Below are 12,021 nucleotides of genomic sequence, written 5' to 3'. Positions count from 1 at the left end.
TGAGAGAGAAACAAGCTTCCGAAGAAATCAGCATGACGCGTTGCCATAGTTTGTTGGACCCCTGTAGTTACAGTTATATAGTGCTGTACCATTAACCTTGTGATTGCTTTGGTGAATAGCAAGCTCCCAGGTTTGCATGGAAGACCTCAAGTTGTCTGTAAATATTCACCAACTAATCACCAAGCAGTAGTGGAAATGTGAAGAGTGCAACACATAAGTTGAAGCAGTAAGATGGAACTTTTAATAAGAGGGCAAACATTATGAGTTTCCGGTTTGCCTGCACTTTTCCAAGGCTTTTCTTTCTATTGCTCAGAGTATAAATGGTGACTGTTTGCAGACAAGTGGGCATTTTTAATGCAAAATACAGGCCAAAGTGTCAGTCTGCTGGTGAACAAAACAATAACAAGGAGATTTTTAGTGTTGCAACCTGTAGTGTAGTAGTAGTAGTATTGTGTAGCACCTTGAACTGGACCTTTATATTTGTTGTTTTTGCGGTATTTGGAGCATATCTAATTTAATTATCAGATATCTTGCTGTTTAGATAATAGTAACAGCTAATTTAGAGTCTACATATTAAATTAGCATGTTACTTGGCAGCCAAGCACATATTTTGACGTTGAATAACAATAGACTGGTAATCTTTTTTCAACATCTAGTCTTGGCTATAGAAAATATGTTCAAACGACAACAGTTCCTGAAGAGCAGTGCTTTGCCAACACTGTTTCATTCACTTATAACACTTTTTGTTGTATTTGTGAAAATTTAAATTATTACCGTGTTGCTATAGACCTTTGCAGGATCATTTACTTTGAGAGTGACTCATTTCTGCCAAAATAATGGATTTTAACCTAAAACAATCTTGTTGAACACACTTGTGATTGATCCTGGAATGATAGGAAGACTGGTTACCTTAGCAACCTAGCACCTTTTGGTTATTTTACTCTGAGGAAATGTTGGAAACAGAGAAAACGAGAGGCAGACCAGCTGACAGGTGGGCAGACAGACAGTTAAAACAGGCAGGTAGACAGGCAAGCAAGACATGTGCACTTGTATCCCAATTAGTGTACAAAACCCAGTTTCTGAAAAACCACAAAAACTGACGCAATCTGCAGGGTCTACAGGAACATGTGAGTAAAAACAAAGAGGGAATTTTGAGAACGAGGGGAATAAGGAGTGGTGACAGAGATACAGTAATTGTGTGAGTGTGTGTGGACAAAAGGTGATGCAAACAAAAAACAAAAACTTGCAGATGGAAACACACATAGATTAAGGCAGACCACATGCTGCCAAAGCAGCTCTCCCCCATCAGGGAATAGAAATGGAATCTGGGGTTTTTCTTGGGAGTTCATGTGACACAGGGTGAAGCTACTGTGTATTGGACTTCATCCAGTGCATCCAGCTGATGCTTAGCCAGAATGGGATGTGGGGAGTGTGGATGCTAGGCTCTGTCCCACATGTTGTTTTGCTTTGATTAGCGGTGCCAAGTACACAATGGTCCCTGGCCTGCAACAATGTTTAAGTGGTGTGTATCAAAGTACCATCACCACAAACTTATTCATTTTATGTGTCAAATGTATTAATTTTGTCGTAAGTTTGTCCTTGTTCTCATTTCTTCTTCTCTTTGATTCTTTGTTTTCTGTGTTCTTGAAAAATGTGTTGTGAAAGATGGTATTTCAGTTCAGCTATCTGTCTTTTTTTCTTTTTTTTTAGTAAACCTGGAATGGTTTGTTCAAATGCATAATTTACAATAGAAATGCAATAACCTTTTAGCTGCCCTTCCCGACGCACAAAACATCGTCTTGGCAAATATAACGTGAACAAAACTACATAGTTTTGCAGAACAAATCATTTTAACATCGTCCTGCATGTCATTGAAAAAAGATACACTTCCATTTAAATCCGTATCTGGCTACCGTTTGCATTCAGTCATCCTCTAACTTTCATTTAATACACAGTGATTGGATATTGGAAATTGCAGGTACCATACATTTAACAGAACCTGAACTCAATTTGTGTGGAAACGGGGAATAGTGAATCTACAATAGGCAAGCAGCTTGGTGTGAAAAAATCAACTGTGGGAGCAATCATCAGAAAATGGAAGACATACAAGACCACTGATAATCTCCCTCGATCTGGGGCTCCACGCAAGATCTCATCCCGTGGGGTCAAAATGATCATGAGAACGGTGAGCAAAGATCCCAGAACCACACGGGGGGACCTGGTGAATGACCTGCACAGAGCTGGGACCAAAGTAACAAAGGTCACCATCAGTAACACACTACAACGGCAGGGAATCAAATCCCGCAGTGCCAGACGTGTTCCGCTGCTGAAGCCAGTGCATGTCCAGGCCCGTCTGAAGTTTGCCAGAGAGCACATGGATGATACAGCAGAGGATTGGGAGAATGTCATGTGGTCAGATGAAACCAAAGTAGAACTTTTTGGTATAAACTCAACTCGTCGTGTTTGGAGGAAGAAGAATACTGAGTTGCATCCCAAGAACACCATACCTACTGTGAAGCATGGGGTGGAAACATCATGCTATGGGGCTGTTTTCCTGCCAAGGGGACAGGACGACTGATCCGTGTTAAGGACAGAATGAAGGGGGCCATGTATCGTGAGATTTTGAGCCAAAACCTCCTTCCATCAGTGAGAACTTTGAAGATGAAACGAGGCTGGGTCTTCCAACATGACAATGATCCAAAACACACCGCCCGGGCAACAAAGGAGTGGCTCCGTAAGAAGCATTTGAAAGTCCTGGAGTGGCCTAGCCAGTCTCCAGACCTCAACCCCATAGAAAATCTGTGGGGTTGAGATTTTGAAGTCCGTGTTGCTCGGCGACAGCCCCAAAACATCACTGCTCTCGAGAAGATCTGCATGGAGGAATGGACCAAAATACCAGCTACTGTGTGTGCAAACCTGGTAAAGACCTATAGTAAACGTTTGACCTCTGTTATTGCCAAGAAAGGTTATGTTACAAAGTATTGAGTTGTATTTTTGTTATTGACCAAATACTTATTTTCCACCCTGATTTACGAATAAATTCTTTACAAATCCTACCATGTGGATTCATGGATTTTTTTTTCACATTCTGTCTCTCACAGTTGAAGTGTACCTCTGGTGCAAATTACTGACCTCTGTCATCATTTTAGGTGGGGGAACTTGCACAATCGGTGGCTGACTAAATACTTTTTTGCCCCACTGTACCTGCACCCTGCGATTTGATTTTTAATCATTTCAACACCAAACTGAAGAAAAGCCTTGACTCCGTTGCTCCACTCACCACCAAAAAGATTAACGTAAAACATGCATCACCCTGGAGAAACGAAGAAGTCAAAAAAACCCAAAAGAAATTGCAGGGCAGCAGAAAGGAGATGGAGGAAAAATAAAAATACTATCAACCATCAAATATTTTGCGAGCAACTTAAAATGTACAATAATACATTAAGGAACTCAAGAAATTCATACTTCGCCAAAATAATCAGTAATAACAAAAATAATCCCAAGGTCCTCTTTTCTACCATAGATCATTTATTTAACCCTGATTTTAACAGCTCCCAAAGAACCCCACAGACTCACGCTGTGAGCAGTTTGCAGACCACTTCAGGGGAAAAATCAGCGCCATCAGATCTGATATTTTATCTAATCGCGATATGATTTTAAACACATCTGAGGGCTCGATTGTACCTGAGGAGACACTGGACAGCTTTGTCGTGGTTAATGCTGAGAACCTTCAGAAAGTTTTCTCCACAGTGAGACCCACCACATGTCTTTTAGATCCAATCCCTTCTTCACTCTTTAAAACACTGGTCTCTGTGCTGTGGTTTAAACCAGACTGCTCTCCTAAAGGTTTTAAATGATCTTAGATGTAACTGGGACTCCCAAAAGCTCTCAGTCCTGGTGCTACTGGATCTAAGCGCAGCCTTTGATACAGTAGACCACGCTATTCTTTTAAACAGACTGAAACACATGGTGGGCCTCTCTGGTGCTGTACACAACTGGTTCACTTCCTATCTCTCAGACAGAACTTTTATGGTGAGTATGGATACATGCTCCTCTAAGATCCATAAAATGACATGTGGTGTGCCTCAAGGGTCGGTTCTAGGCCCTGTACTTTTTAATTTGTATATGCTCCCTCTCGGCGGTGTCATCAGGAGGCATGGAGTGAACTTTCACAGTTACACTGATGACACGCAGCTGTACATCTCTGTGTCTCCTGATGACACCAGACCAATGGATGCCCTTTTTAACTGTATTTTAGATATAAGATCTTGGATGGCAGAAAACTTCTTACAGCTTAACCAGGACAAAACTGTAGTTTTAATCGTCGGTCCCGAGGCTCAGAGAGAGAAACTCTTGTCTAAATTAGAGGCATTTTCACTATGTCCTTCACTACAAGTGAAAAACCTGGGTGTTATTTTTGACTCTGAGCTTGGTTTTATCCCACATATTAAACATGTAACCAAAATTGGATTTTATCATCTAAAAAATATAGCCAGAGTCCGCCCTATTCTCTCTCGGGCCAACACGGAGATGTTGATGCATGCTTTTATTACCAGTCGCATTGATTACTGTAATGCCCTGCTCTCTGGTCTCCCCAAAAAGAATATTTCACCTTTACAACTTTTGCAAAACTCGGCAGCTCGTGTGCTGACGAAGACCAGAGGGCGGGCCCACATTACACCGGTTTTAGAATCGCTGCATTGGCTCCCCGTGTGTTTCAGGATCGATTTTAAAGTTCTTTTATTGGTTTTTAAATGTCTTAATGGTCTTGGGCCTTCTTATCTCTCAGATCTGCTTTTACCATATGAACCCTCGCGGACCCTGAGGTCCTCTGGTACTGGCCTTTTGATTGTCCCTAAAGTCAGGACACATACTCACGGAGAGGCAGCTTTTCAGTGGTATGGTCCTCGTCCGTGGAACAGCCTGCCGGAGGAGCTCAGGGCCGCAGAGAACGTACATGTTTTTAAGAACAGGCTCAAGACCCACCTTTTTAATTTAGCTTTTACTTAGCGTTTATTTATTTTATGCTTATTTATTCTATCCTGTTATTCTATTATTAATTTAGGCTTTACCTAATATTTATTGATTTTATTCTTATTCATTTTTTAATCTTCTTACTCTATTTATATTTATATTTATATTGTATCCTGTTCTTATTTGTTTTATCATTTTACCCTGTATATATCCTATTGTGTCATATCTCCAGTGTTTCCTCGGAGGGGGCTCTCTGCACCAGGGCTGTGATCGACCATGGCTGCTGGGTCTCTGGGGGTCCTCTCAGCCTGGCTGGGGGGCTCCTTTGCCTCCCTCCTGCTGTGTGCCCAGCCTGGAGGCTGCGGTGCAGACGGCTCCCTGTTATAGTGTTTCCTCACTTGGCTCATGCGAACCCAGCCCAATTTTTACTCTTTAAGTGTGCGTGTGTGTGTGTGTGTGTGTATTCACATCATTTATGTTAATGAGAGTGTGGGGAGTGAGTTGGAGGGTGGGGTGGGCTGCTTTTAACTATGTAAAGCACTTTGTGCTACATTTTTTGTATGAAAAGTGCTTTATAAATAAAGATTGATTGATTGATTGATTGATTGATTGATTGATTGATTGATTGATTGTTTAAGGGCGTAATTAACCTGTAATAAAGGCGAATGGCTTTCATTTCTGTTTCATGTTGCACTTTCTCAAGTTTTACAACACTTCTGAGAGGTTTTGCAGACAAGCCGGTGTCAGCCATGCAAACTACAAGCAACCGCTGCAGCCTGCTAACGACAAAAGCAAACACAAAGACGTTTTTGGTGCACCTTATTTGCAACCGATTTCACCTAAGGAGAGTCAGCATCCACTTCCATCCAGTTATTTTTAACAAGCCAGGGTTGCCAGGGGTGATCAACCAGCAACTAGCCCTTTGTGGCTGAGGTCTCAAAATGTGGATCAACTTAAAGTAGTTAAATATTAGGTTGCTATTCGAGAAGTAGAGGAACAGCAAATGAATGAAACATGCTCTTCAAACTTGGGGGGGTTTTTTTGTTTTTTTAACTGAAAGAAAAGCAACGTGAAAGAGAAAGTCTCTGCTTCAAAAGCTTGCAGCCACGTTAGGGAAGAAAGAAAAGTGAATGAGATAACAACACAAATGCAACCCCGTCTTTGATCACAAATAGCTTGAACTTTTTCTCTTCGCTCGCATGTACCAAAACACTTCCCCCACAAACCCACACAAACATACATTTACTGAATAATACCCAGTGGAAGACTCCTGTCCGGGACGGCTCTTTACGCTGCTATAAATCAGGCAGCTTTCACAGGCTCACCACCTGGCACACAACTGATAGCGAAAGAAAAAGGAGCGAGGCCGAAAAGAGCAAACGCAACAATAGATCAGGTCTAATGAAACAACAGATACAAGAAAAGAGGACGGAGGAGGGAAAGGCCAACAACATGGAACTGATAAAAAGTCAAAGTATACAAAGTATATCTCAGCTGTTAAAAAGAGAGGACACCTCATTTTCAGAATTTACATCTATTTACATAACAGCCTTCTCGGTTCAGACGCTCATGCTGCCTGTAGTTTCAGACAAGATTATTATCTGTGCGTTTATCCTCGGGAAATCATGCATATGGCTTCCCTGTATGTATAATCATGTTTCCTCTTGATTGAAAAGACTACTCCATCCATAATAATGAATATTGATCGCCTCAGCTAAATTGTCTTTCGGTGGAGATTGAGTGATTTGTTCAAGGACTCTTTCACATAGCTGGCTTTCCAGACCTCAGGTCCTTGGTTTGAAGGATTGAAGGACTCCCTGCTCATTACACGAAACCCCCACCCTTCTGCTTACATTGTATTGTCACATTATATAACATCACTCCTGTTTCGCCTTCAGCTATGACTGCAGTGCATGTTTTACACCCTTTACTGTCCTGATGGGAGTGCTGCATTAAGGTTCTGCAGTTGCATTCCTCTTCATCTGCTGCAGACGGAGCTTTTCTAACACAGTGGCGTCATGTTAAATCAAGGTCTGAGTGTAACGGGGTATTTTTAACACCACCGCAATAAGTGAAATAATTGCACGTGCATCGCCAGCTAAGAAAATCCTTCCCAATTCTCAATAAAGCTTAGGCGCTGTACACTTTCAGCTAAAACAGATCACACTTAGACTTTCTGCTCTCCTGACATAGTGGCGTCAAAGCCTTTCCTGAGAGAAGAGCTAACAGTATAATTAAATCTAGACAGATGATAGGAGAGCAAACGCCTGCTAAATGGCCATCTTATCTTCTCTGGCCTGACACACTGTCAGACCCTCTCGTTCATTTGTACATAATAGGATGGTGGAGGCAATGACAACACAATGATAGGTAATTGTGAGGAGGTGGGTGCTTAGTTGTGCGAAATGTCAGAAATGACAGTGAGGTGGGATATAAAAGATAAAGAAAAGAAAAAAAGATAAAGTTCTGATTTGTTTAGAGCACAGTCGGGAAGCAGAGGGCAGAAGGGACGTTTCCCGATACTCTGAACAGTCCAAACTTGAGTTTAACTGACAAGCACTTTTCAGGCTCGCTTTTTACCTTACCAAGACACCACACAAGGGACGCATAGGACAAAATTACATGCTTTGGGTTCATAGCGGTTTATTTTTACCTAGTCTTGTGAAAATAAACTCAGCTCATCTGAGAAAAGGATGTAATTTGTTTAAAAATGTTGTTGTTGTGTTTTTTTTATTACAAATTACCAGAGCGATAGAAGAAATAATTACTGCCCACTCAACAAAAATGGCATGTTTTGCCTTCTGCCATCAGTCGCAGAGAGTTGTCAGTGCTTATGAAACAGAGGTGTAACCAGTGAGCAAATGCAATGCGTCTGAAATACAATACAATACAATACAGTTTTATTTATATAGCACATTTAAAAACCCGAAGACACACCAAAGTGCTTCACAGTAATATGGAGAGTCAACATAAGTCAAGAACAGGGTACAAATCAGGCACGAGCACAGACAGGATAGAGGCACTAACAGACCAGAAGAGTTAGTCTATACAAAATACAAAATCCGCTAAGAAGACAGCAGTAAAATTAATAATAAAATAATACATTTAATAAAATTTTATAAAAGATTTAAAAGTTTAAAATTTAAAAGATTTAAAAGGGTATTAACTGGTCAGGAAAGCCAAATCAAATAGATAATGTTTTCAATCTTGATTTAAAGGATTGGATAGAGTCCAAGGCTCGAATGGAAGCAGGGAGGCTATTCCAAAGGTTGGATGCAGCTGAAGCAAAGGCACGATCGCCTCTGGTCTTCAGTCTAAACTTAGGTTGGGCCAGGAGTAATTGACCTGAAGATCTTAATGCACGACAAGGAGTGTACAGATTGAGGAGGTCAGTGAGGTAGCTGGGCGCAATGTTATTTAGGATTTTAAAAGTGAGTAGCAAGATTTTAAACTCAATGGGATATTTAATTGGTAACCAGTGTAGATCAACTGGAGCCGGATTAATAGGGTCAAATTTTCTAGCTCCAGTAAGAAGGCGAGCAGCAGCATTCTGAAAGAGTTGCAGCCTTCGAAGAGAGAAGGCTTGGAGACCACAGTAGAGAGAATTACAGTAATCGAACCTGGAGGTCACAAAAGCGTGGATACGTTTTTCCAGGTCCCTGTGTGGTATATAATGCTTAGCTTTAGAAATCTGGCGCAGTTGAAAAAAAAACAGATTTAACTACGGATGATACTTGCTTATCAAGCTTAAAGGAGCTATCCAAATAGACACCCAGGTTACGCATAGAATCAGAGAGAGAGAGTTAGCAAGGGGCCCCAACAGGTCAACAAGCTGGTCTAATAAAGAAATAAAGAAGGATGCAGCGTAACACCTCGGGGGCCATCTCGTTTATTCTGATGATAAGAGGCGATAATGGGGGGGGAAAAACTCTGTGTAACCAATAATGCACCCAGCCCACACACATGCACAGAGGTGATGTAAGTGAGCAAGATTAGGTTTTATTGCATGTTCTGCTGGGAAATTTAATTTTCCGTTTGTGTAGTACGAAGGAAAAGTTCTTTAAAGCCCCTGCACACCTATGGAACACCCACACAAGCAATCACATCTCTTCTTGCATTGTGCCAGCGTACACGCTGTTCTTGACTGACATCCTCCTCGCTTGTGTGTTAGTTGCAATCCAGTTGTGCCATATTTTTACAGCAACTCTTCTTGCCGTTTTAACACAAATCTGTGTAGCGCTTAAAACATGCTAAATGCCCATAACTGGACAGCTAATCTGACACCCCGGAGAAAAATATCACAGCAGACTGAATATAGGATGTTTCCGTCATCTCCTTAGCTCCTGCTGTTTAAATACACTTTAGTGTCCGCCTCTCTGCAATTACGCCTTTATGTGCAGCATGTGCAGCCTTTATGTTAATAAGTTAACGATTTAGTTAAAACCAGCAACAGGTTGTTCATTATGTTACTGAACCATTATTATAGTTGATTAAAACTCAGGTTAAATACAAACTGCTCTTTGTAGTTGGGCATTAGAGGCATTCAGCTATGGACACATTGCAGCAATTTCTCCCTGCTGTTGTGGATGGAGCTCAAGTAATGATATGAGAAATACACTGTATGTGGCGTGCTGCGAGCTTTGTTGCACTCAGTGGGGTGGCACAAATGACACCTCTATCATTAGCTGTGGTTACATGCGCTTATATTTTTCATTTTGATTGACGATTTTAGGTCAGCTGTTCACAGGGGATGCGGTTTAATATGTACTGGTGCTTATGTGTGAGGATGGACATGCACCAGTTCAGAATAATGTGTCAAATAAGTCCTGCATTAGTGTTTGGGGGTTTTTTTTACGATGGTGGTGTAATTAGACTACTTCGGGATCCAATACTTCAGCACAGTAATCGCTGCTATTTCTTTTGTCCTGAATTCCTTAATAAAATAAATTACGAAATTTATCTACAAAGGAGCAGCTAAGCTGAGACACTGACTTTTTGTTGTGGTTTTTTAAAGAAAGGAAGAAGGATGCATTCCAGCACCTTTCTGTCACATCTGAATTATTAACATCAGGTTATTTCAGCCCTCTGAAAACATCATCAGTTTCTCAGTTTGGGCCTGTTTCTTCAAGCTGAGGTATTTAGATGAAGCAATATAGGATCTTGAACTGATTAGCTATCGCAGGCTGAAAACCACTATGAGGGTAAACAGGATATGAAACAATGACAAATCTTTATCTTATCAGCAAGTTCTTCCAGACTGTACACAGTCACTGTGATAACATCCACCTATTCATTTTCTTAACTCATCAATTCAGAGTCACGGAGTTATTATACCAACAATACAGAGTCAATATTTTAGCTTTTAGATTACCCAGAGCTGATATTCAGGACAGGCAGGGAAGAACGTGAGGCTTATGCAGGACACATACCAGGACAGCAAGGCAGTGGTGAGGGGTGCAATAAGACTGGCAGATAGGTTGGGATTATATCAAGGATCAGCATCTTTATGTTTGCTGTGATGATGGACAGGCTGGCAGATGTGTCAATCAGGAGTCTGGACTATGACGTTTTTAGGTGCCACTGGGATCTGTAGTGAGAGTAGTGAGCAGCTGGCAGACAGCCTGGAGAAGTGGAGGTATACACTGGAGAGAAAAGCAATGAAAGTTAATGAAAGCAAGACGTCATACATGTGTCTGACAGGTGTGACTGTGACGCTGCAGTTTGATGAGTTTAAATACCATCCGAAGCAACAGATGTGTGGAGTGTGTGGAGATGAGTGGCAGGGGTGATTGTTGAGAGAGGGATAGCAGCAAGAATGAAAGGGAAGCTTTTAGGTGCTAGAGAGACCTGCTGTGATACATGATTTGCAGTTTGTGGCACTGACGGAAGAAGAGAGGTGACAGAGCTGAAGATGTTAAGATTTTTACTGGGAATAACCAGGAGGGATAAGATTGAAATGGGTATATCACAGATACAGCTCAGGTTAAGTGTTTGTACACAAAGTTAGAGATGTCTAAAGAGCTTGGAAGGCAAAGCTGCTTAAGTTGCTTAAAGACGTTTCACCTCTGATCCGAGAAGCTTCTTCAGTTCTAAGGTCAAATGCTGGAGAGTCCCAGATTTAAGTCCTAGGGGAGTGTCCCCCAAAGGGGTCATGAACCCCCTGTTGATCCTCTACCTAATCGCACGAGTCAAGGTGTGAAAACGGGTGTAGGTCACAATCAGCCAAGGTTTCAGGTGAACCCGCTATGAAACGCTATCGTGTGAACTGGGACCTTGAGGTGAAACATCTTCAAGCAACTTACAGAAGTCAAGATGCTTTTCTTTCCAAGCTCTTTGGACTTCGATGACCTGGATGACTGAGAACCTTCACAGACAAAGTTAGAGATGGTTTGGACATGTGCAGAGAAGAGATTGTGGACACACTGGACAGAAGATGTTGAATATGGAGCTGTCTGTTTAATACAAACAGGAAGAAAAGAGGGAGACCACAGAGGAGGTCTTTTAACAGTTCATAGGTAGAAGTGCAAAATGGGCTGCCTTTCAAAATGTCCTTGAAATTGCACCAACAATCAACAATGTGCAAATATAGTGACACTAGAATGTGCTCAATTAGGCTGTCGGTGTGATTTCTTTTTCCATTAGTGCTAACATTCGTTTTTCCATGTCTCAGATTTAAAGGTCTGAGAGATGCAGCGGCATGTGTTCCCCTTCAACAACACACGGACATTATCTCTGGAGGTCACATCTTAAAAGTCCAAAATCATAAAACGGGGTTAAAAGAGCTCTGACAGGCATTTATGTAAGTGCTGACAAAGGTGTGAAATTAACACTTGACATTAACACTTATATTACACTGAATGTTCCCCAGAGACTCGTCCACTTTCGGAGAGAACCACAGGAAAAAAAAATTAAAAATCAACACTCATTAGTCCTGAAACACTTTAGACACTGACAGTTTTCATATAAGCAAGAATGATGTGACAAAGATTTGCAGCAGCTATACAGCATGCGGCCGCCACTTGTAATAAAGCAACATACAGCATCTGC

This window comes from Copadichromis virginalis, linkage group LG15 (genome assembly GCF_057382275.1).
Source record: "Copadichromis virginalis isolate Kocher_CV1m ecotype Utaka linkage group LG15, C_Virginalis_male_GT1.1, whole genome shotgun sequence".
Classification (NCBI taxonomy): Eukaryota; Metazoa; Chordata; class Actinopteri; order Cichliformes; family Cichlidae; genus Copadichromis; species Copadichromis virginalis.
This window is presented reverse-complemented; position numbering follows the sequence as displayed.